At 44.2% G+C, this 22,327-nt stretch overlaps 1 protein-coding gene and 1 non-coding gene across 2 annotated transcripts in view; both read right to left on the bottom strand.

Annotated features, from left to right (window-relative positions):
- The window catches only part of PPP1R8 (protein phosphatase 1 regulatory subunit 8), a 78,417-nt gene that overhangs the window by 30,786 nt on the left and 25,304 nt on the right, over window positions 1–22,327 (bottom strand). The gene's annotated exons all lie outside the window — the stretch shown is intronic.
- On the bottom strand, window positions 19,916–20,068 carry LOC138673264 (small Cajal body-specific RNA 1). The gene has a single exon (XR_011319918.1). It is a non-coding gene; the product is annotated as a small Cajal body-specific RNA 1 (non-coding RNA).

Genomic DNA, 22,327 nt, shown 5'->3' with positions numbered 1-22,327 from the left:
ATACAGAGCTCCTGTGTATAATGTCACTGGTGATCACTATTACCTGTACACTGACACTATATACAGATCTCCTGTGTATAAGGTCACCAGTGATCACTGTATTACATGTACACTATACACTATATACAGAGCTTCTGTGTATAATGTCACTGTATTACCTGTACACTGACACTATATACAGAGCTCCTGTGTATAATGTCACCTATGATCACAATTACCTGTACACTGACACTATATACAGAGCTCCTGTTTATAATGTCACCTATGATCACTATTACCTGTACACTATACACCATATACGGAGCTCCTGTGTATAATGTCACTGGTGGTCACTATTACCTGTGCACTGACCCTATATACAGATCTCCTGTTTATAATGTCACCTGTGATCACTGTATTACCTGTACACTGACACTATACAGAGGTATTATGTATAGTGTCACTGGTGGTAATAAGTGTTGTTAGTATGGTTTGTATTCATAATCAATATTGTAGTATTCCGGCACTATGTGTTGGTAATTTGTGGTCTGGTCACGGTGTGGCAGTATTTCTCCTTGTATGTGGTATCATTTGGTCCCTATATGCTGGTAATATTTATTTTTACTCATTTATATAGCCTATTAATTTCACAGTGCTTTGCAGACATTATTTCCACTGTCCCCGATGGGGCTCACAATCTAGATTCCCTAGCAGTAAGTCTTTGTAAATGTGGGAGGAAACCAGAGTACCTGGAGGAAACGCACGCAAACACGGGGAGAACATACAAACTTCTTGCAGATGCTGTCCTTGGTGGGATTTGAACCCAGGACCCCAGCGCTGCAAGGCTGCAGTGCCAACCTCTGATCCGTGCTGCCCTAATGTCATATTATTCGGTCATTATGTGGTGGTAATATGTGATCTGGTTATGGTGTGGTGGTATTTGTCCCTTGTATGTAGTATTATTCGGTCAGTATGTGGTCTGGTCATGGTGTGGTGGTATTTCTTCCTGTATGTGGTAATATTTGTCTTGGTATAGTGCATTGTGTTATGTATGGCGGTCATTTGTTCTCTCTGATATTAATTAGGAGAAGATTCTTTATTTCTATTAGAGTTTTAATGCTTGGCGGAGATGCACTTACAGGGGGTTTCCTGTGGAAAAAAGTAATCACCTCTCCACAGGATAAGTGATAACATATTGATTGGTGGGGGTCTGACTGCTTGGACCCATTCAGCAAAATGTGGAACTTTTTGTCCCCATGAGACTGGAGTGGCATGTCCAACTAGATCACTGATCCATTCATTCCCTCAGTGGCTGCACTTGTTTTTTTCTGGAAGCCCCAAAGAGAATGAATGGAGCTGCGGTCAGAAATAGAGTCCATTCCCCTGGTGGGCCCCAGACACCCCCGTCCTACCCTGCTGTCATGTATTGTCAAAGTAGTGTGGTGTGTGTAAAATGGTAAAATGTGGTGTCAGTGTGTGTGTGTGTGTGTGTGTGGCATGTGTGTGTAATGGCGGTGTGTGTGTGTGTGTGTGCGCGCATTTTTTTTGTTTGATTGGTACTGTCATAAATTGCCAAAGTAGTGTGGTTCGAATAAAATGTGGTGTCAGTGCGTGTGTGGCATGTGTGTGTAATGGCGGTGTGTGCTGAGTGCCTTTTTTTTTTTTGTTTGTTAGGTACTGTCATGTATTGCCAAAGTAGTGTGGTGTAAAATGTGGTGTCAGTGCGTGTGTGGCATGTTTGTGTAATGGCGGTGTGTGTGTGTTGCGTGCATTTTTTTGTTTGTTTGGTACTGTCATGTATTGCCAAAGTTGTGAGGCGTGTGTAAAATGCTGTGTCAGTCTGTGTGGCGTGTGTGTAATGGTAGTGTGTGTGTGCTGCGTGTCTTTTATTGTGGTAAAAATTGTATTGGTTACAAAATTTTAATTTAATGTACTTGTATTTAAAATAAAGAGCATTGTAGCTCCTACTTGTGAAGTTTTTAAATAAAAAAAAATTATTAAAACTTTTTCTTCAAACTGTACGTAGTAGTAGTAGTATCATTTCACAAAGGTAAATTTCAAAGTGTGGTGAATGTAAAACTTTAACAGACAACATGCAATACAGAGTTGGTTGAGGGTTTTTTTTTTTTTTAAATATAAAGGTGTATGAAAATTGGAATAGCCAATTTCCTTTTTAAGGGATCTTTTCAAATCACATATGTGGTCAAGTATATATCTCCCCTGTATCATATGTGGTCAATACATTTTCAACTGGTGTTTAGGAATTTAAACTTTGAAGGAGGGTATTTCGTTCAAAATTTGCTTGCGCATATTATTGAAGTAGCAACCAGAAAATCACCCAAACCGGTAAGAATATCAAAAAAGCTTTAATATAGAACAACAAGGAGCACACATAAAAACAATTAAAAATCCTCAAAGGATGATACACATAAATGCAAATGCATAAACGATAAGCAATACTTAAACCTGGCTCAAATCATCATTCTTTATATATTTTGTTATTCCTTTGTTATATTTACTTTTCATTTTCCTTTGGTAATGGTTTTTAATTTTGAGTATTATTTCTTTTGCGACACGTGTCGTTTACCTGTACTACAATAGCGCTAATAGCCAACCATATGTTTAGACATTTTGCTCTGTGGTCATCCAACAGTTAATGTGTATGTCTCGCATGCGCAGTCGGGAGCGCCTGTTGGACAGTGACACGCAGGCGCCCCAGCTCATTCTGCCGCTCATTGCTGGGTAACACTGTTTACCTCCGTTCTCTCCATGTCCAGCGCATGCGTCGTCGTTCAGCGAACTCTCACTTGCTTCCGGGTCACTGCTCACTGTGCACCATGTGTAACGCCGCTGATTTTCCACAATGCTGCTTCTTCTTCGCCAGGACACAGCTGGTATGTTTTATGATCATTTAGGACCTTTATTTAAAGCGCTTCATAGGAGACTAGAGCACATTTGCCTTGAGAAAGACACCACGAGTGTCGGAACGCGTGGGTCCAGGTATCGTAGAAGCTGGACTTCTGACTGGGGCGACTCTGACTGTATTTGAGCCAGGTTTAAGTATTGCTTATCGCCTCACCCAAACTTATCCCTGGGGGTTCACAGCTAGGGCATGTGTGTGTGGGGGGCTCCCCGTACTGACTGTCATTCTATTTAAGCCATTGAAGATGATCCATTGTCCACACACACAGGCTCAGGAGTGACAGTATCTATTCATTGTCTACACACATTTAGTTTAGATTGCTGCGGTCTTTATGCTGCGATTCAGCGTTCAGCAGTATCTGTTGGCATTTATGTATGCTTTGTCGCTGTAAATCTGTGAAATTGTTACATTTGTAATTTCCAGCCCAGGATTACCCCCTTCTTTTGGGTATTTTACCCTTTATCTATGGATCTGCATTTATGTGTATCATCCTTTGAGGATTTTTAATTGTTTTTATGTGTGCCCCTTGTTGTTCTATAATAAAGCTTTTTTGATATTCTTATCGGTTTGGGTGATCCCTGTTATATGCATATACTTTTTTTTTTTTTTTTTTCATATTTTCTGGTTCGTGTTTCTTGATATGCATTAGGTGATCCCCAGGACATATACTGCAACCATATTATATAGTATTGTTAGTGGATGGTGCCCGCCTATTTGTCTGTTATAGGATATCCAGCTCAGACTTGTGTGCCTTTGGTATAGTTTTTGGGGTTTTACAGAATGGTGTTTTTTGGCCTGCTTGCACATTGCTCAGATATAACATTTGAGCAGGGTGGTTTAAAAATCTATTACATTAGCTATTTTGGGGGGTTTGTGTGTCTTATGGGGATTATTTTAGGGGGGAATTTAAAAATCATACTAGCTGTACAGCAACGTTTTGGTTCAAACTCAGCTGCCTAAACATAATTTTCACAATTGTGTTATAATTGCAGTACCAGGCTGAACATTGAGAAGTCGGGCCATAACAGGCCGAAGTGGGTCCAGCCATCTCAAATTTCTCGTGATGTAAGTATTAAAGGGAACCTGTCACCCCCAAAATCGAAGGTGAGCTAAGCCCACCAGCAACAGGGGCTTATCTACAGCATTCTGTTATGCTGTAGATAAGCCCCCGATGTATCCTGAAAGATGAGAAAAAGAGGTTAGAGTATACTCACCCAGGGGCGGTCCCCGTTCGGTTCTGGTCTGATGGGCGTCGCGGTCCGGGGCTTCCCATCTTCTTACGATGACATCCTCTTCTGGTCTTCATGCTGCGGCTCCGGCGCAGGCATACTTTGTCTGCCCTGTTGAGGGCAGAGCAAAGTACTGCAGTGCGCAGGTGCCGGGAAAGGTCAGAGAGGCCCATCCTGACCTTTGACCCTTCCCTCAGCTCTGGTCCCTCGGCCCCATCCACATCCACCAGCGCTGGAGCATCATTGCCGACTTCGTTACATGAGCTGGTGACGAGTTAGTGTTCCCTTTACCCCATTACCCCACCCCTTTGATGGTTCTGGGCGGCAGAGACAGAGGGGTCAGGAAAGGAGTTATGCTCCCGAGTTTTTGCATCTGAATGCCGCCTTCCAGAGCTCGATCAAGCTTTTGGCCGAGCAAGTGACTGCTGGGTTCAACATGGTGAATAAAAGCATCGTTGAACTCAGCAGTTGTCTGGATAGGCTGCATTCAGATGCAAGTCAGTCACCAAGTAATGTTTTTTTCAGGTAGTACTCGCGAGCATGAAAAATCTAACTCCTGACCATCAGACGCATGTAATGCAAGGCTGCCATGCTGCTCTAGCGCAGGCCACCTGCCAAGCCAATCAACCGCCACCGTTAGTTGCTCCCACATTCCCCCCACAGCCACTGTCTCTCCTACCAATCCTTTTCAGTACCAAAATCTTTGCCAATTCCAAACCCAGTCCCAATTCCAAACCCAGTCCCAATTCCAAACCCAGTCCCAATTCCAAACCCAGTCCCTATTCCAAAACCCAGTCCCTATTCCAAAACCCAGTCCCTATTCCAAATGTCTTCCCCACTGTTTCCTTCCCCGTTAAATATTCCTTCCCCGTCCCAGCTTCCTGTACCTTACAATTTCCCACCTACTCCAACCCAACCCCCTGCCCAACCTGTCCTCCTTGCTCAACCTCATGTTTTTCCCCCATCCACTTCGGATTAACCCCAACCCAGTAGCCTTTCCCCCCCACTATTGACGTGGTCCACCTTTCCAGCCCCTCCGATAGTATCTCCACCCCACAGTTTACTGATTTATAAAAACTTGCAAAAATAAAAAAAAATTGTGCAACAATTTATGTAATTAAAGATTTGTTTCGGGTTAAAAACATTTTTTATTGTCTGTCTTCATTTTAATATGATTAACCCCCCCACTCCCCAAAAAAACAAAAACAGAACACTAGTTGTAAAGGTATAAAATGTTTGGTTTATTAGAAAACATATCAAACTTTAGGGAAGGATTGGTGTCAAGACAAAACATGGCCAATAATTTTTACAATGCAAACAAACATTACTTAAAAAACACATCAAACAATGACATCTTGCCTTTGAACTCTGCCTTCAGGCAACATAAAATAATCGGCGAATTTGTCCCTCATTCTTGTAACTGCGCTATGAAAAGATATACTTTGATAGTCACACAAGGTGGTTTCAGACTCCTCTTCCTCCATGGCAACCGGTTCCTTGGCAATGATGAAATTGTGCAGCACCACACAAGCCTTGACCACCTCATCCAGTGTCTCAGTTTGCAGTTTGATTGCGGTTAACAGCACTCGCCATTTTTCTGTTAAAATCCCGAAGGCACACGCCACCACACGTCTGGCTTGAGTTAACCGATAATTAAAAACTCTTATTTCTGGTTAATCCACTACTGGAATATGGTTTTAGCAGGTGTGGTGAAAGCTGGAATGCTTCATCACCAACACACACGAATGGCATTGGTGGGCCAGATGTTCCTGGGAGTGGTCTTGGAGGTGGAAACTGATATGTGTCTCCATACAAACAACGGCCCATAGCAGACATTTTAAAAACCTGAGAATCATTTGAGTGGCCATAGGCACCAATACCCACTGCTATGAATTTGCATTGGGCATCCGCTATGGCCATCAGCACAATAGAAAAGTATTTTTTATAATTGAAGTATTCCGAGCCTGATCCTGCAGGTTTAGCAATCCTTATGTGCTTGCCATCCACGGCACCCAAGCAATTTGGGAACTGACAAATTTTTTGAAAATTCTCAGCAACCTCCAGCCACATGTCCGTTGTTGGATTTAGGATGTACTCCTCCTGCAAACAATCCCACAATGTCCGGCAGGTCTGTCTCACTGTCCCAGAGATGGTTGAAATCCCCAGCCGAAATTTGTAATGGGAGGTAAGGGATTCTCCAGTTGCAAGGAATCTGTAAAAAAAAAAAACAAACTAACAATAATATATATATTTATTTTTTTTACCGATAACGGTATTTCTCTGAGCCCATGACGGCACCATGGAGAGAGGGGATCTGCCCACCAAGGACAGGAAACAAAGATAAAAAGGCGGTACCTCTCTCCCACATCAGTTGATTACAGAGCATGATGGGAGCTTAGGTCAATAACAGAATCTAATTTCAACATTACTCAAAGCCTTAACCGAGATACCGCTTGACTATTTACTTAAGTATTAGCATAGGAAACATTTTACTAGTGTGCACACCCATACGTGAAGGGAGGGAATGTTCGGGTGCAGTCATGATCTCAGAGAAATACAGTTATCGGTAAGTAACTATATTTTTCTCTGTCCCCCATGACGGCACCACGGAGAGAATTGCAGAGACTGTACATTAGGGAGGGACCACCACTCTCAGCACTCTTTTCCCAAAGGTGAGGTCCGAGGAAAAGATAAGGTCCAATCTATAGTGCTTATAGAATGTAGAGGGTGAAGACCAGGTAGCAGCTCTACACATCTGATCAATTAAAGCACTGGCCCTTTCCGCCCATGAGGTTGCTAATGCTCTCGTTGAGTGTGCTCCGATTTCTCCCGGGACTGGGACCCCACTTGACGAGTACGACAGGCTGATGGCGTCTATGATCCATCTTGCTAGGGTGCTTTTGGAGGCTTTTTCCCCCCTTTCGGGGACCCTGGAAACAGACAAAAAGAGATCCATCCTCACTAAACTCCCTAGTGGTTTCTATGTAGTGGATCAAGCATCTCCTAACATCCAATGTGTGTAAGGACTTTTCCTTCTTGTTTTTGGGGTTAGGACAAAAGGAAGGAAGAGATCTCTCCTGTGCTCTATGGAAACGAGAAGCTACTTTTGGGAGGTAGGCCGGATCAGTTTTGAGAACAACCCTATCATCCAGGAATTGAGTGAAAGGCGGGTTGGCTGACAAGGCTTGTATGTCACTAACCCTACGCGCAGTGGTGAGGGCGACCAATAGGGATGTTTTAAGAGGTAGGATTCTCAATGGGATATCTGCCAAGGGTTCAAAGGGAGGTTTAGTCAGGGCCATAAGGTCTAGATTTAAATCCCACTGAGGGGTACTCCGTGAGGGTAGAGGTCTTGACCTTCCAGCTGCTCTAATAAACCTGGAAACCCAATAATTCCCCGCCAGATCGCAATTGAATAGCGCCCCCAAAGCTGCTATATGGACTTCTAGGGTACTTGTGGCCAGACCTATCTCTAACCCCTTTTGCAGGAACGCTAGCATGGCTTTTAGAGGAACTTTTTCACCTAGCTTGGTGCATGAGGACGACAGGAATTTTTTCCATATTTTTCCGTACTGTTTAGTCATAATTGGTTTCCTAGTTTGCAGCAGGGTGGACACCAGCCCTGGTGAAAAACCTATTTTCTAACAGCTCCCTTTCAAATTCCAGGCTGTCAAGTGTAAACTTGCAACCTGCGGATGTTGAACTGGTCACTGGGAGAGGAGATCTGGAAAGTCTAGGAGTACCCAGGGGTTGCAGATAGACATCCTTCTCATCCAGGAAAACCATACCCTCTTTGGCCAGAATGGAGCTATTAAGACTATCTGTCTTCCCGTATTTTCCTGCTGGTATTAGAGCGATTGGAGGAAAGGCATATGCCAGCTGGTGGTTTCAAGGAATCAGGAATGCGCCTAATGCTACAGGGTCCCCCAATGGTGTTATAGAGCAAAAGGTGTCTACCTTCTTGTTCAGATTGTTCGCAAAGAGGTCTATGTCTGGTACTCCCCACCTTTCCGAGATTTGGTTGAACATTGCTTGGTTCAATTCCCATTCTCCGTTTCAGACGAGATCAACTCCGAAAGTCTGCTCTGTAATTGTCCACCCCCTTTAATGTGAAGACCTGACAAGGTCTATAGGTTGGTCTTGGCTATATGGAACACTGATTTTGATACTTCCATTAGAGACTGGGAACGGGTACACCCTTGGTGATTGAGGTACGCTACCACTACTCTGTTGTCTGACATAATTCTGACATTATGAGAGTGAAGGGGATTTAGGAATTCTAAGAGTGCATACTTGACTGCAAGTAGTTCTTTCATGTTGGAAGATACACCCTTCAAGTTGTCTGACCAGACTCCCTGAGCTATGAGATCGTTCAGATAGGCCACCCACCCACTGGGGCCTGCGTCTGTAGTCACTACTTGAGACCGGGGTTACCCAAGGGACACCCCAGGAGAGATTGTTCCGCGACATCCACCAACCTAGCGAGAGAATTGTATTTGGAGAAAGTGAACTGACCTTCTAAAATTTCCTTCTAGAGAAACTTCTTCTGACAAAATTTGCCATTGAAGATCTCTCGAATGAAGTTGAGCCCATTGGACTGCAGGAATGCATGCAGTCATGGACCCCAGAAGGGACATAGCTTGACGTAAGGATATGGAGGGGAGATCCCTCATTCTGGATACTATTCCCACCATTCTTTGCATTTTTTCTGAGGGAAGACGGCATTCCTGCCCGACAGAGTCCAATGTGATGCCCAGATATTCCTGAACTTGGCACGGTACTAATTAGGCTTTCTAAGGAGTGCATGATCTTTTTAATTGGCTTTCGCAATGCTGGGGAGAGTTGCCGATTACTAGGAAATCGTCGAGAATTGGCACGATCAGGGTGTCTTGCTCCCTCAGGTGGGCCATTACCTCCGTTACCAGCTTGGTGAAAACTCGAGGTGCTATGGCTAGTCCGAAGGAGAGGGTTGCAAATTGGAAATGTCTTATCACCCCCTGATATGGACTGCTATTCTGAGGAATTTTTGATGGTCTTTGTGGATAGGGATGTGGTAATATGCGTCCTTCAAATCCAGGACTGCCATAAAACAAAGTGGAAACAACATTTTTATTGATGTTTTATTGTTTCCATCTTGAATGGCTGCACATTTAATATTTGTTTAGACTCTTTAAATTTTTAATCGTCCTATAGGACCCGTACGTTTTTTTTTCTCAGGAAAAGGGGGGAGTAATATCCTTTTCCTCTTTCTTGGAGGGGAACCTCCAGGAGAACCCCTTTGTCTGCTAGTCCCATAATCTCTTGTTCTAACGCCAGTTGTTCCTCCACTGACGATCTCAGAGATGTTGTTATGAAGGAGGGATGAGGAAGTTTGTGGAATTTTAGTTTTAGTACCAAATTTATTATGTCCAATATCCATGGACTGTTGGTAATTTTCTAAGGATAAGGATAAGTGATGATAGGGAACAACTTCTTTTTATCCCTCGCTTTATCCAAGATGTCATCTAAAGTGGGGCCAAATAAGAATTCTGCTTCGCAGGCGATGGTACATAACTTCAATTTTGTTTGAAGATCCCCTGGCCAACAGTTAAGCCAAAGGGCCCACCTGGCCACGTTAGCAAAAAAAACGCTGATCTAGCAGCTAGTCTTATTCAGTCAGCAGAAGCATCTGCCAGGAAAGCGGCTGCCCCTGCATTACTGGCAAGGTGTTCAGAATAGTGTCCCGAGATGACCTGTTTTTAAGCTGAGCTTCCAATTGATCTAGCCAGACCATTAGGGAACGGGATGTGCAGGCGGCGGCCACTGCCGGTTTTAGCCCTCCCCCAGCTGCTTCCCATGAGCTTTTTAGGAACGCGTCCGCTTTCTTGTCCATGGGATCCTTAAGGACTCCCATGTCCTCAAACGGAAGGGCATATTTTTTAGATGCCTTGGTGATGGCAACGTCCAGTTTGGGAGCTTTATCCGAAAAGGAGCAAGACTGGTCATCAAAAGGGTATTTTCTCTTTGGTGTAAGCAGTGTAAGCAGGGCCTTTCTTGTGGCCTTTTTCCAATCCTTTTTAATCAAGGCCTGAATTTTCTCATTAAGCGGGAAGGCCCTCCTCATTTTTTACTCGAGACCCCTGAACAATGTCCTGTACTGGTTTTTTTGGGTGAGGGTCAGTTAGCCTCATGGTGTTCCTAACTGCCTTAACGAGGCTATCAGTCTCTTCTAGAGGAAAACAGCTACGACCCACATTGGAAGATGAAGATGACGTTGAGGAAGAGTTGGAGGTGTCTGAGTTCCCATCTTTGCTACCCGTGTCACTGGTCTCAGGTGTTGGGGATCTGTGCCTGGACTTTTTTCGCCTTTTCCCCTCCTATAGGGATCTAAAGGTGTCTTCCACCTGTTTTTTTAATCAAGGTTTTGAGGTCTGCTACGAATTCGGGAAGCCCTTCACACACTGTCTGCTGTACACAAGCTGTAAAGTCTTTTTTCCCCAAGTAGAGGGAAGATCCTCTCTACAAAGGGTGCATATTTTGTGCTTAGTTTTCCCAGAGCTTTTCTTCTCCTAAGAAAATAAAAGAAACAAATATAGGGCCTCATCAACCACTAGGTTTCAAGAAGAACACTCATCACCTGGTGGGCCCATTAGTACCAGTTGGGGATGATCTGTATCTGCAGCCGGATTATCCCTTGTGCCGGACGCTGCGCTGGACCCTTTACTATGCTGAGATCCTGAGCGTCCTTTGCCGGTAACCTCCTGTTGATGGGAGGCTTGTCCTTTTTTTGGCTGTCGTTTCTGCTGCTGCGACGGCGGCGAGGATCTGGATAGGGGTGATCCCTGCGGGTCCAGGTCGCTCATAATGCTGGTCGAGCTCCATCAGAAGCATTCAACCCGAGGGCTGCCCCCTTTAAGTAGCAGAGACTGTAGCCTATATACTGCCTCCTTCCCACCCAGAGGGACCCCGTGCCAGGATGCTGCTGCTGCGGAGTTTCTTACCTGGAGAGGCGGCCGCGATCCTCTCCTTGCCGCCCCTCCCCGCACACCCTAGAGGCCTGCTAACCCCAGCGGTGGCGCCTCGGGTCACCACACCAGCCAAGGCAGGGGAACCCCGCTGCCTGGATCGGACTGATTGGCCCCACGACGAACGAGGTAGGCTTCTGTAGGTCTCCCATCAAGGACAGGAAACGGAACTGATGCGGGAGAGTGGTACCGCCTTTTTATCTGTAGGTTTCCTGTCCTGGGTGGATCCCCTCTCTCCCTCTCCTGGTGCCGTCATGGGGGACAGAGAAAATATATAATTCAAACTACAAGCAACAACATTACAGTTTAAGGTTACTTTCCCACGTAGAAGAATATTATGTGGATTTTTCCACACCTTTTTTAAAAAATACGCAGGATTTTTACCTTGGGTTTTTCTGCGGGTTTTTGGCAGATAGGAATCGGCAGCTGTAAAAACGCCACTTTCAATTATGGAGCAGATGTTAAACGCTGTGGAATGGCCACAAAAAATTGACATGCTGCAGAAAATACAACGCAGTGTTTCAGCGCAGTATTTTCCGCAGCGTGGTCAATATGGATGTGGTTTTACATAGGTTTACATGGTACTGTTAACACAAGGAAAAATGCTGTGAATACGCAGCATCAAATTTGCTGCATATCCGCAGAAAAAACGGCAACATATGCACATAGCCTTAACTATGAACAATGATAAAACTAAATAAATACAGAAAAAGGCTTACCGAAGTGTCACCATCAGAAGCTCCGCCGGTGATATGGAAAAGCGCAAATACGTGTCTTATTTCCGGATTAAGTCTCCAACCCGTTCCACCAACACGTCAAAGTTTTCAGGTTTCATGCGCATGTAATTGATGAACTTGTCTGGGTTTTGCCTCAATTCCATGAACAATGTTGAATAGACGCCACAGGTCAATCGCTGTGCGGTGATGGGATGTATCCAAAGGCGCCGGCGCTGACGTAAGATGCGCTCTCTTGCTGCCTCCTTTTCATGAACTATCACTGCCAACCTATTGGCCTCAAATGCAAAATCTGAATAGATGGTAACAATATTTACTAGAATTCCTTCCATTTCGGCCACTTGCTCTAAACCCTGTCAAAGATGGGGTGTTAACCCCTTCAAGACCCAGCCTATTTTGACCTTAAAGACCTTGCCGTTTTTTGCAATTCTGACCAGTGTCCCTTTATGAGGTAATAACTCAGGAACGCTTCAACGGATCCTAGCGGTTCTGAGATTGTTTTTTCGTGACATATTGGGCTTCATGTTAGTGGTAAATTTAGGTCAATAAATTCTGCATTTATTTGTGATAAACACGGAAATTTGGCGAAAATTTTGAAAATTTCGCAATTTTCACATTTTGAATTTTTATTCTGTTAAACCAGAGAGATATGTGACACAAAATAGTTAATAAATAACATTTCCCACATGTTTACTTTACATCAGCACAATTTTGGAAACAAAATTTTTTTTTGTTAGGAAGTTATAAGGGTTAAAATTTGACCAGCGATTTGTCATTTTTACAACGAAATTTACAAAACCATTTTTTTTAGGGACCACCTCACATTTGAAGTCAGTTTGAGGGGTCTATATGGCTGAAAATACCCAAAAGTGACACCATTCTAAAAACTGCACCCCTCAAGGTACTCAAAACCACATTCAAGAAGTTTATTAACCCTTCAGGTGCTTCACAGCAGCAGAAGCAACATGGAAGGAAAAAATGAACATTTAACTTTTTAGTCACAAAAATTATCTTTTAGCAACAATTTTTTTATTTTCCCAATGGTAAAAGGAGAAACTGAACCACGAAAGTTGTTGTCCAATTTGTCCTGAGTACGCTGATACCTCATATGTGGGGGTAAACCACTGTTTGGGCGCACGGCAGGGCTTGGAAGGGAAGGAGCGCCATTTGACTTTTTGAATCAAAAATTGGCTCCACTCTTTAGCGGACACCATGTCACGTTTGGAGAGCCCCCGTGTGCCTAAAAATTGGAGCTCCCCCACAAATGACCCCATTTTGGAAACTAGACGCCCCAAGGAACTTATCTAGATGCATAGTGAGCACTTTGAACCCCCAGGTGCTTCACAAATTGATCCGTAAAAATGAAAAAGTACTTTTTTTTCACAAAAAAATTCTTTTAGCCTCAATTTTTTCATTTTCACATGGGCAACAGGATAAAATGGATCCTAAAATGTGTTGGGCAATTTCTCCTGAGTACACCAATACCTCACATGTGGGGGTAAACCACTGTTTGGGCACATGGTAAGGCTCGGAAGGGAAGGAGCGCCATTTGACTTTTTGAATGAAAAATTATTTCCATCGTTAGCGGACACCATGTCGCGTTTGGATAGCTCCTGTGTGCCTAAACATTGGCGCTCCCCCACAAGTGACCCCATTTTGGAAACTAGACCCCCCAAGGAACTTATTTAGATGCCTAGTGAGCACTTTAAACCCTCAGGTGCTTCACAAATTGATCTGTAAAAATGAAAAAGTACTTTTTTTTCACAAAAAAATTATTTTCGCCTCAATTTTTTCATTTTCACATGGGCAGTAGGATAAAATGGATCATAAAATTTGTTGGGCAATTTCTCCCGAGTACGCCGATACCTCATATGTGGGGGTAAACCACTGTTTGGGCACACGGCAGGGCTCGGAAGGGAAGGCGCGCCATTTGACTTTTTGAATGGAAAATTAGCTCCAATTGTTAGCGGACACCATGTCGCGTTTGGAGAGCCCCCTGTGTGCCTAAACATTGGAGCTCCCCCACAAGTGACCCCATTTTGGAAACTAGACCCCCCAAGGAACTTATCTAGATGCATATTGAGCACTTTAAACCCCCAGGTGCTTCACAGAAGTTTATAACGCAGAGCCATGAAAATAAAAAATAATTTTTCTTTCCTCAAAAATGATTTTTTAGCCTGGAATTTCCTATTTTGCCAAGGATAATGGGAGAAATTGGACCCCAAATATTGTTGTCCAGTTTGTCCTGAGTACGCTGATACCCCATATGTGGGGGTAAACCACTGTTTGGGCGCACGGCAGGGCTCGGAAGGGATGGCACGCCATTTGGCTTTTTAAATGGAAAATTAGCTCCAATCATTAGCGGACACCATGTCACGTTTGGAGAGCCCCTGTGTGCTTAAACATTGGAGATCCCCCAGAAATGACACCATTTTGGAAACTAGACCCCCAAAGGAACTAATCTAGATGTGTGGTGAGGACTTTGAACCCCCAAGTGCTTCACAGAAGTTTATAACGCAGAGCCATGAAAATAAAAAAAAAAATTATTTTCTCAAAAATGATCTTTTAGCCTGCAATTTTTTATTTTCCCAAGGGTAACAGGAGAAATTTGACCCCAAAAGTTGTTGTCCAGTTTCTCCTGAGTATGCTGATACCCCATATGTGGGGGTAAATCACTGTTTGGGCACATGCCGGGGCTCGGAAGTGAAGTAGTGACGTTTTGAAATGCAGACTTTGATGGAATGCTCTGTGGGCGTCACGTTGCGTTTGCAGAGCCCCTGATGTGGCTTAACAGTAGAAACCCCCCACAAGTGACCCCATTTTGGAAACTAGACCCCCAAAGGAACTTATCTAGATGTGTGGTGAGCACTTTGAACCCCCAAGTGCTTCATAGAAGTTTATAATGCAGAGCCGTGAAAATAATAAATACGTTTTCTTTCCTCAAAAATAATTATTTAGCCCAGAATTTTTTAATTTTCCCAAGGGTAACAGGAGAAATTTGACCCCAAAAGTTGTTGTCCAGTTTCTCCTGAGTACGGTGATACCCCATATGTGGGGGTAAACTACTGTTTGGGCACATGCCGGGGCTTGGAATTGAAGTAGTGACGTTTTGAAATGCAGACTTTGATGGAATGCTCTGCGGGCGTCACGTTGCGTTTGCAGAGCCCCTGATGTGCCTAAACAGTAGAAACCCCCCACAAGTGACCCCATTTTGGAAACTAGACCCTGAAAGGAACTTATCTAGATGTGTGGTGAGCACTTTGAACCCCCAAGTGCTTCATAGAAGTTTATAATGCAGAGCCGTGAAAATAATAAATACGTTTTCTTTCCTCAAAAATAATTATTTAGCCCAGAATTTTTTATTTTCCCAAGGGTTACAGGAGAAATTGGACCCCAAAAGTTGTTGTCCAGTTTCTCCTGAGTACGCTGATACCCCATATGTGGGGGTAAACCACTGTTTGGGCACACGTCGGGGCTCAGAAGGGAAGTAGTGACTTTTGAAATGCAGACTTTGATGGAATGGTCTGCGGGTGTCACGTTGCGTTTGCAGAGCCCCTGGTGTGCCTAAACAGTAGAGACCCCCCACAAGTGACCCCATTTTAGAAACTAGACCCCCCAAGGAACTTATCTAGATATGTGGTGAGCACTTTGAACCCCCAAGTGCTTCACAGACGTTTACAACGCAGAGCCGTGAAAATAAAAAATCATTTTTCTTTCCTCAAAAATTATGTTTTAGCAAGCATTTTTTTAGATTCACAAGGGTAACAGGAGAAATTGGACCCCAGTAATTGTTGCGCAGTTTGTCCTGAGTATGCTGGTACCCCATATGTGGGGGTAAACCACTGTTTGGGCACACGTCAGGGCTCGGAAGTGAGGGAGCACCATTTGACTTTTTGAATACGAGATTGGCTGGAATCAATGGTGGCGCCATGTTGCGTTTGGAGACCCCTGATGTGCCTAAACAGTGGTAACCCCTCAATTCTACCTCCAACACTAACCCCAACACACCCCTAACCCTAATCCCAACTGTAGCCATAATCCTAATCACAACCCTAACCCCAACACACCCCTAACCACAACACTAACCCCAACACACCCCTAACCACAACACTAACCCCAACACACCCCTAACCCTAACCACAACCCTAAGGCTATGTGCCCACGTTGCGGATTCGTGTGAGATATTTCCGCACCATTTTTGAAAAATCTGCGGGTAAAAGGCACTGTGTTTTACCTGTGGATTTTCCGCGGATTTCCAGTGTTTTTTGTGCGGATTTCACCTGCGGATTCCTATTGAGGAACAGGTGTAAAACGCTGCGGAATCCGCACAAAGAATTGACATGCTGCGGAAAATACAACGCAGCGTTCCCGCGCGGTATTTTCCGCACCATGGGCACAGCGGATTTGGTTTTTCATATGTTTACATGGTACTGTAAACCTGATGGAACACTGCTGCGAATCCGCAGCCAAATCCGCACCGTGTGCACATAGCCTAATTCTAAAGGTATGTGCACACGCTGCGGATCCGCAGCAGTTTCCCATGAGTGTACAGTTCAATGTAAACCTATGGGAAACAAAAATCGCTGTACACATGCTGCGGAAAAACTGCACGGAAACGCAGCGGTTTACATTCCGCAGCATGTCACTTCTTTGTGCGGATTCCGCAGCGGTTTTACATCTGCTCCAATAGAAAATCGCAATTGTAAAACCGCAGTGAAATGCGCAGAAAAAAACGCGGTAAATCCGCCATAAATCCGCAGCGGTTTAGCACTGCGGATTTATCAAATCCGCAGCGGAAAAATCCGCAGAGGACCAGAATACGTGTGCACATTCCTAACCCTAGCCCTAACCCTACCCCTAACCCTACCCCTAACCCTACCCCTAACCCTAACCCTACCCCTACCCCTAACCCTACCCCTAACCCTAACCCTACCCCTAACCCTAACCCTACCCCTAACCCTATTCTAACATTAGTGGAAAAAAAAAAATTTCTTTATTTTTTTATTGTCCCTACCTATGGGGGTGACAAAGGGGGGGGGTCATTTATTATTTTTTTTTATTTTGATCACTGAGATAGATTATATCTCAGTGATCAAAATGCACTTTGGAACGAATCTGCCGGCCGGCAGATTCGGCGGGCGCACTGCGCATGCGCCCGCCATTTTGGAAGATGGCGGCGCCCGGGAGAAGACGGACGGGACCACGGCTGGATCGGTAAGTATGATAGGGTGGGGGGGGACCACGGGGGGGGGATCGGAGCACGGGGCGGGGAATCGGAGCGCGGGAGGGGTGGAACGGAGCGCGGGGGGCGTGGAACGGAGCACGGGGGGGCTGGAACGGAGCACGGGGGGGTGGAACGGAGCACGGGGGGGGTGGATCGGAGTGCAGGGGGGGTGATTGGAGCACGGGGGGGTGATTGGAGCACGGGGGGAGCGGACACGAGCACGGGGGGGAGCGGAGCACTGGACGGAGGGGAGCCGGAGCAGTGTACCGGCCAGATCGGGGGGGTGGGGGGGCGATCGGAGGGGTGGGGTGGGGGCACACTAGTATTTCCAGCCATGGCCGATGATATTTCAGCATCGGCCATGGCTGGATTGTAATATTTCACCCGTTATAATGGGTGAAATATTACAAATCGCTCTGATTGGCAGTTTCACTTTCAACAGCCAATCAGAGCGATCGTAGCCACGAGGGGGTGAAGCCACCCCCCCTGGGCTAAACTACCACTCCCCCTGTCCCTGCAGATCGGGTGAAATGGGAGTTAACCCTTTCACCCGATCTGCAGGGACGCGATCTTTCCATGACGCCGCATAGGCGTCATGGGTCGGAATGGCACCGACTTTCATGACGCCTACGTGGCGTCAAAGGTCGGGAAGGGGTTAAAACACTCAATATATAGGTTTCCATTATTTTCCAGTAGCCAATCACATTTGAGAGACTCCCATTTGTAGGCATGGAAAACGGATCCATCAAAAAAAAAAACCAAAAAAAAAAAACGGATGAAACGGAAGGGAAAAACGGACAAGATGGATACAACGGATCCAGTTTTTCGACGGAATCCGTTTTACACTATTTTTGACGCTTCCGTCGATACGTCGCGTCGACGCATTATGACGGCCGCCTGCCAACAGAAGTGTGAAAGAAGCCTAAGCGTACCCAGACCATTATTAGAAAAGGGGTAAAATCCTCGGAGACAAGTTCAGACCTTATGCTGGTGCAGTGGGCCCTGGGTTCCTCCTAGTGTAGGCCAAAGCCTGTCCTCATGTGGCCAGTGTGTAGGTAGGTCCAGGATGATAAAGATACAATGCCGTTGACTGGCCTTCATGTCTCCCCAAACATCGATCCAACTGAGCCTCTGAGACATTATTTATATTGCAATCGATGCCACTAAGTAACAGCACAAATCACGGGAGCTTCCCAATTCAGGTCTGACAGGAGATCCCCAGGACACCACACACAGTCTTATCAGGGGCATGCCCAGAAGTTGTCAGGTGTGCATACAGGCACGTGGGAGCTACGCACATTATGACTTTCAGGGTAATTTAGAATCCAGGAATTAGTTGAAGATTTCGGTTTCTGTTGACCGTTGCTGTATCATCTTGAGGTCATTGAATAAAACAATTTATATCAATAAAAGGTTTTTAACTTGAATCTTCCGTACATTAAATAAGTACTCCCACTAACTTTTGTATGCAGTCAATGAGTGTATATGCATTTTATGTAGTGTGGGTGTATTCATATATCATCTACCGCTGCTTTCTCAAGTACTCAGCGCCGCTCTGCTTCTGAGTGACGTCAATTCTGACTAGTTAGCTAGCACTATGCGCTATGTGAGCAAGAAATATTTTACAATGCAAGCCTATGTAGCCTCTTTCTGCCACACCATAGGTTTACATTGTAAAAGCCACTTCCAGACAACGCAGAGCGACGACGTCACGGAGAAGTCAAGCAGTATGTGAGAACTGTATATTAACACACACTACATAGCATGCATATACACACACACACACACACACACATTTACTGCATAAAACGTGGGGGTGCTTCTTTAAGAACACGTGGGAGTGTTCCTTTTTTTTTTTTTTTTTTAAGTAGTGTAGGTATTGCAATGTAAAAAAATATATATTTGAATAAATGAATCTGGAAAAGCTAGAGCACTGAACAGAAATTACAAAGGTAAGGTTAGCTCATATGGACAGAAATTACAGGCCAATCATTTATTCAACAAGAACACACTGGGAGATAGTCTTATATATTTTGGCTTACAAATTGAAAGTGGTTGTCCACTATAACTGTTCTATCAATTGCAGACAAGCATATTTTAATTGCCTCTTATTCCATTACATATGTGTAATCCGTGATTCAATGCATCTCTGCACTGACTTTCCCATATGATCAGCCCTTCTTCAAAAAGGTTCTGGATTCAAAAGATTGACACACACTGTCCTCCGCAGGGTGCAGTCACAGTACATCCAAATCCAGTAAGAAGGGACAGATCGAACGGAAAGTCAGTGGAAGGAAATTTGGTGGAGACACGCTGAACCACGTGACTGGCAGAAAAAAAGGTGGCTTAGAAATGTGTAATAAAAGACCTACAAATCTGCGTGCCTACAATTGGTAGGGTAGACGGGGCAGGTTATAAACTAGTGGGTAGCCCCTTTAACTGCAGTAACCAGTTACAGGAAGCTGCGGTCAGGGCTATTCGCATCGAATGCATGAAAAGGGCTTAGATGCACCTGATGAAACCATAGTCCCACACATTATGCATCAGTAATCACACCGCTATGGAGTATTGTGTAGCGATCATCAATGTACTAGGTAGACATAAGAGGTTGGATGGGTTCATTGGTGCCAAAAATTGCATTCATTACTTTACTTTTCATCGCGTTTTTGTTCTATATTGGGAAAGAAATTAAAAAAAATCCTTATAGGTGGATAGGCTACTCAAAACTACCAACGATTCCAGAAAAGAGGGCATTATGCATGTCACAGAACTCCATACACATGTCCAGCTGTACAATGGGCAGCAGTCTATAATGCATAGACATCTGTACAATAAGTTATAACCCAGCGTGACACTCCACACACCGAGCTTAAACGCTTAATGCAGTTACTATAGCACTTCTGGGACCCAGATTACCACAGAGACGCCCTGGAAATGAACCAGAGCACAGATATCTAGGTTAGTATCAAGTGCACTACAAAAAACATCAGTACTCATATACTACAACAGAAAGAAATCACTGACATTACGGCAGTACACAGCCCATAATAAGAGGTCCTAGTGTGCCCGAGCCAGGACTGCCAATAACCAGACAGTTCTAATTACAGGGCAAATATAAACACAGCTGCCCGCTAAATTATTTAGGTGGATACTGCCAAAATTGGCAGGATCTGCTAACACAATGTATATTCAGAGCCTTGAAAAAGTATTCATTTTTGAAAAAAATATGTATGTGGTCAATTTAACCCCTTCATGACCATGGGATTTTCTGTTTTTTCGTGTTCGTTTTTCGCTCCCCTCCTTCCCGGAGCCATAACTTTTTTTTATTTTTCCATCAATATAACCATGTGAGGGCTTATTTTTTGCGGGACAAGTTGTACTTTTGAAAGTCATCATTGGTTTTACCATGTCGTGTATTAAAAAATGGGGAAAAAATTCCAAGTGCGGTGAAATTTAAAAAAAAAGTGCAATCCCATGCGTGTTTTTTGTTTGGCCTTTTTGCTAGTTTAACTAAATGCTAAAACTGATTCTCCAGGTCATTACGAGTTCATAGACACCAAACATGTCTAGGTTCTTTTTTATCTAAGTGGTGAAAAAAAAATTCAAAACTTTGCTAAAAAAATAAAAATAGCACCATTTTCCGATACCCGTAGCGTCTCCATTTTTCGTGATCTGGGGACAGGTGAGGGCTTATTTTTTGCGTGCCGAGCTGTCGTTTTTAGCGATACCATTTTGGTGCAGATAAGGTTCTTTTGATCGCCCGTTATTGCATTTTAATGCAATGTCGCGTTGACAAAAAAAAAACAATTTTGGCGTTTCAAATTTTTTTCTCGCTATGCCGTTTAGCGATCAGGTCAATCTTTTTTTTAATGATAGATTGGGCAATTCTGAACACGACAATACCAAAAATGTATGTTTGATTTTTTATTTTTTTTTCTATATTTTGAATGGGGCGAAAGGGGGGGGAGAGGGGGTGATATAAACTTTTATATTTTTTTTATTTATCTCAGATTTCTTTAAACATTTTTTTTTTTACTTTTGCCATGCTTCAATAGCCTTGGCCATGGGAGGCTAGAAGCTGGCATAGCCTGATTGGCTCTGCTACATTGCAGCGATCATCAGATCGCTCCTATGTAGCTGAATTACAGGCTCGCTATGAGCGCCGACCACAGGGTGGCGCTCACAGCAAGCCGACATCAGTAACCATAGAGGTCTCAAGGAGACCTCTGGTTACTATGCCGATGCATCGCTGACCCCCGATCATGTGACAGGGGTCGGTGGTGAGTGCATTTCCGGGCACGCAGCCGGAAGCGGTAGTTAAATGCTACTGTCAGCGTTTGACAGCGGCATTTAACTAGTTAATAGCGGCGGGTGGATCGTGATTCCACTCGCCGCTATTGCAGGCACATGTTAGCTGTTCAAAACAGCTGACATGTTGCGGCTTTGATGTGGGCTCACCGCCGGAGCCCTGCATCAAAGCGCGGATAGTACGTCCGAGGTCAAAAAGGGGCTAAGGAGCGCTATGGCACACTGCAATAGATTAGTCGTAGACAAACCTTATTAACCACTATGCGTTTCGACAGCAGACTGCTACTTTCCTCAGCTGGATTGAAAAAGTATTCATGCCCAGTGAGCTTTTCAATATTTTTTCACATTACACCAAACCTAAATGTATTTTACAACCACACATGCAAGTATTTGTGAGGTGTAAAGGAAGGATACATGATTTTCTAACTATTTAAAAAATATTAATCTGAAAATGGCGATGTGCATGGGTATTTGGCCCAAACATTTTAACTTACGGTATATCTCATCTGAACAGAGCACCTTCTTACACATGCTAGCTGTGTTCCCTACATGGCTTGCTTTAAAAAAATGGCTTCCTTCTTGCCACTCTTCTATAAGGACAAGATTTGTGGGGTACTGTAAAACATGGTGGTGGCTACTTCATGCTGTGGGGATGCTTTTCTTCAGCAGGGACAGGGAAGCTGGTCACAGTTGATCGGAAGTTGATTGTGAATACAAAGTATTGACTCAGTGGAGATGAAAACAAGTTTCAGTGAAGTTCCAGAGTTAGATTTTTAAAATATTCTAAAAACCACGTATTTCCTTTACACTTCACCAATACCTGCTTCTTTGTGTTGGTATATGACAAAGTCCCAATAAAATACATGTGCATGTGGGTTTAGCGTGAAAAAAATGTGGAAAGTTCAGAGGGCATGAACACTTTCAAG

The sequence above is a fragment of the Ranitomeya imitator genome, chromosome 3 (genome assembly GCF_032444005.1).
Source record: "Ranitomeya imitator isolate aRanImi1 chromosome 3, aRanImi1.pri, whole genome shotgun sequence".
Lineage (NCBI taxonomy): Eukaryota > Metazoa > Chordata > Amphibia > Anura > Dendrobatidae > Ranitomeya > Ranitomeya imitator.
Note: the sequence above shows the minus strand (reverse complement) of the source record. Positions and strands in the feature narration are given on the sequence as shown.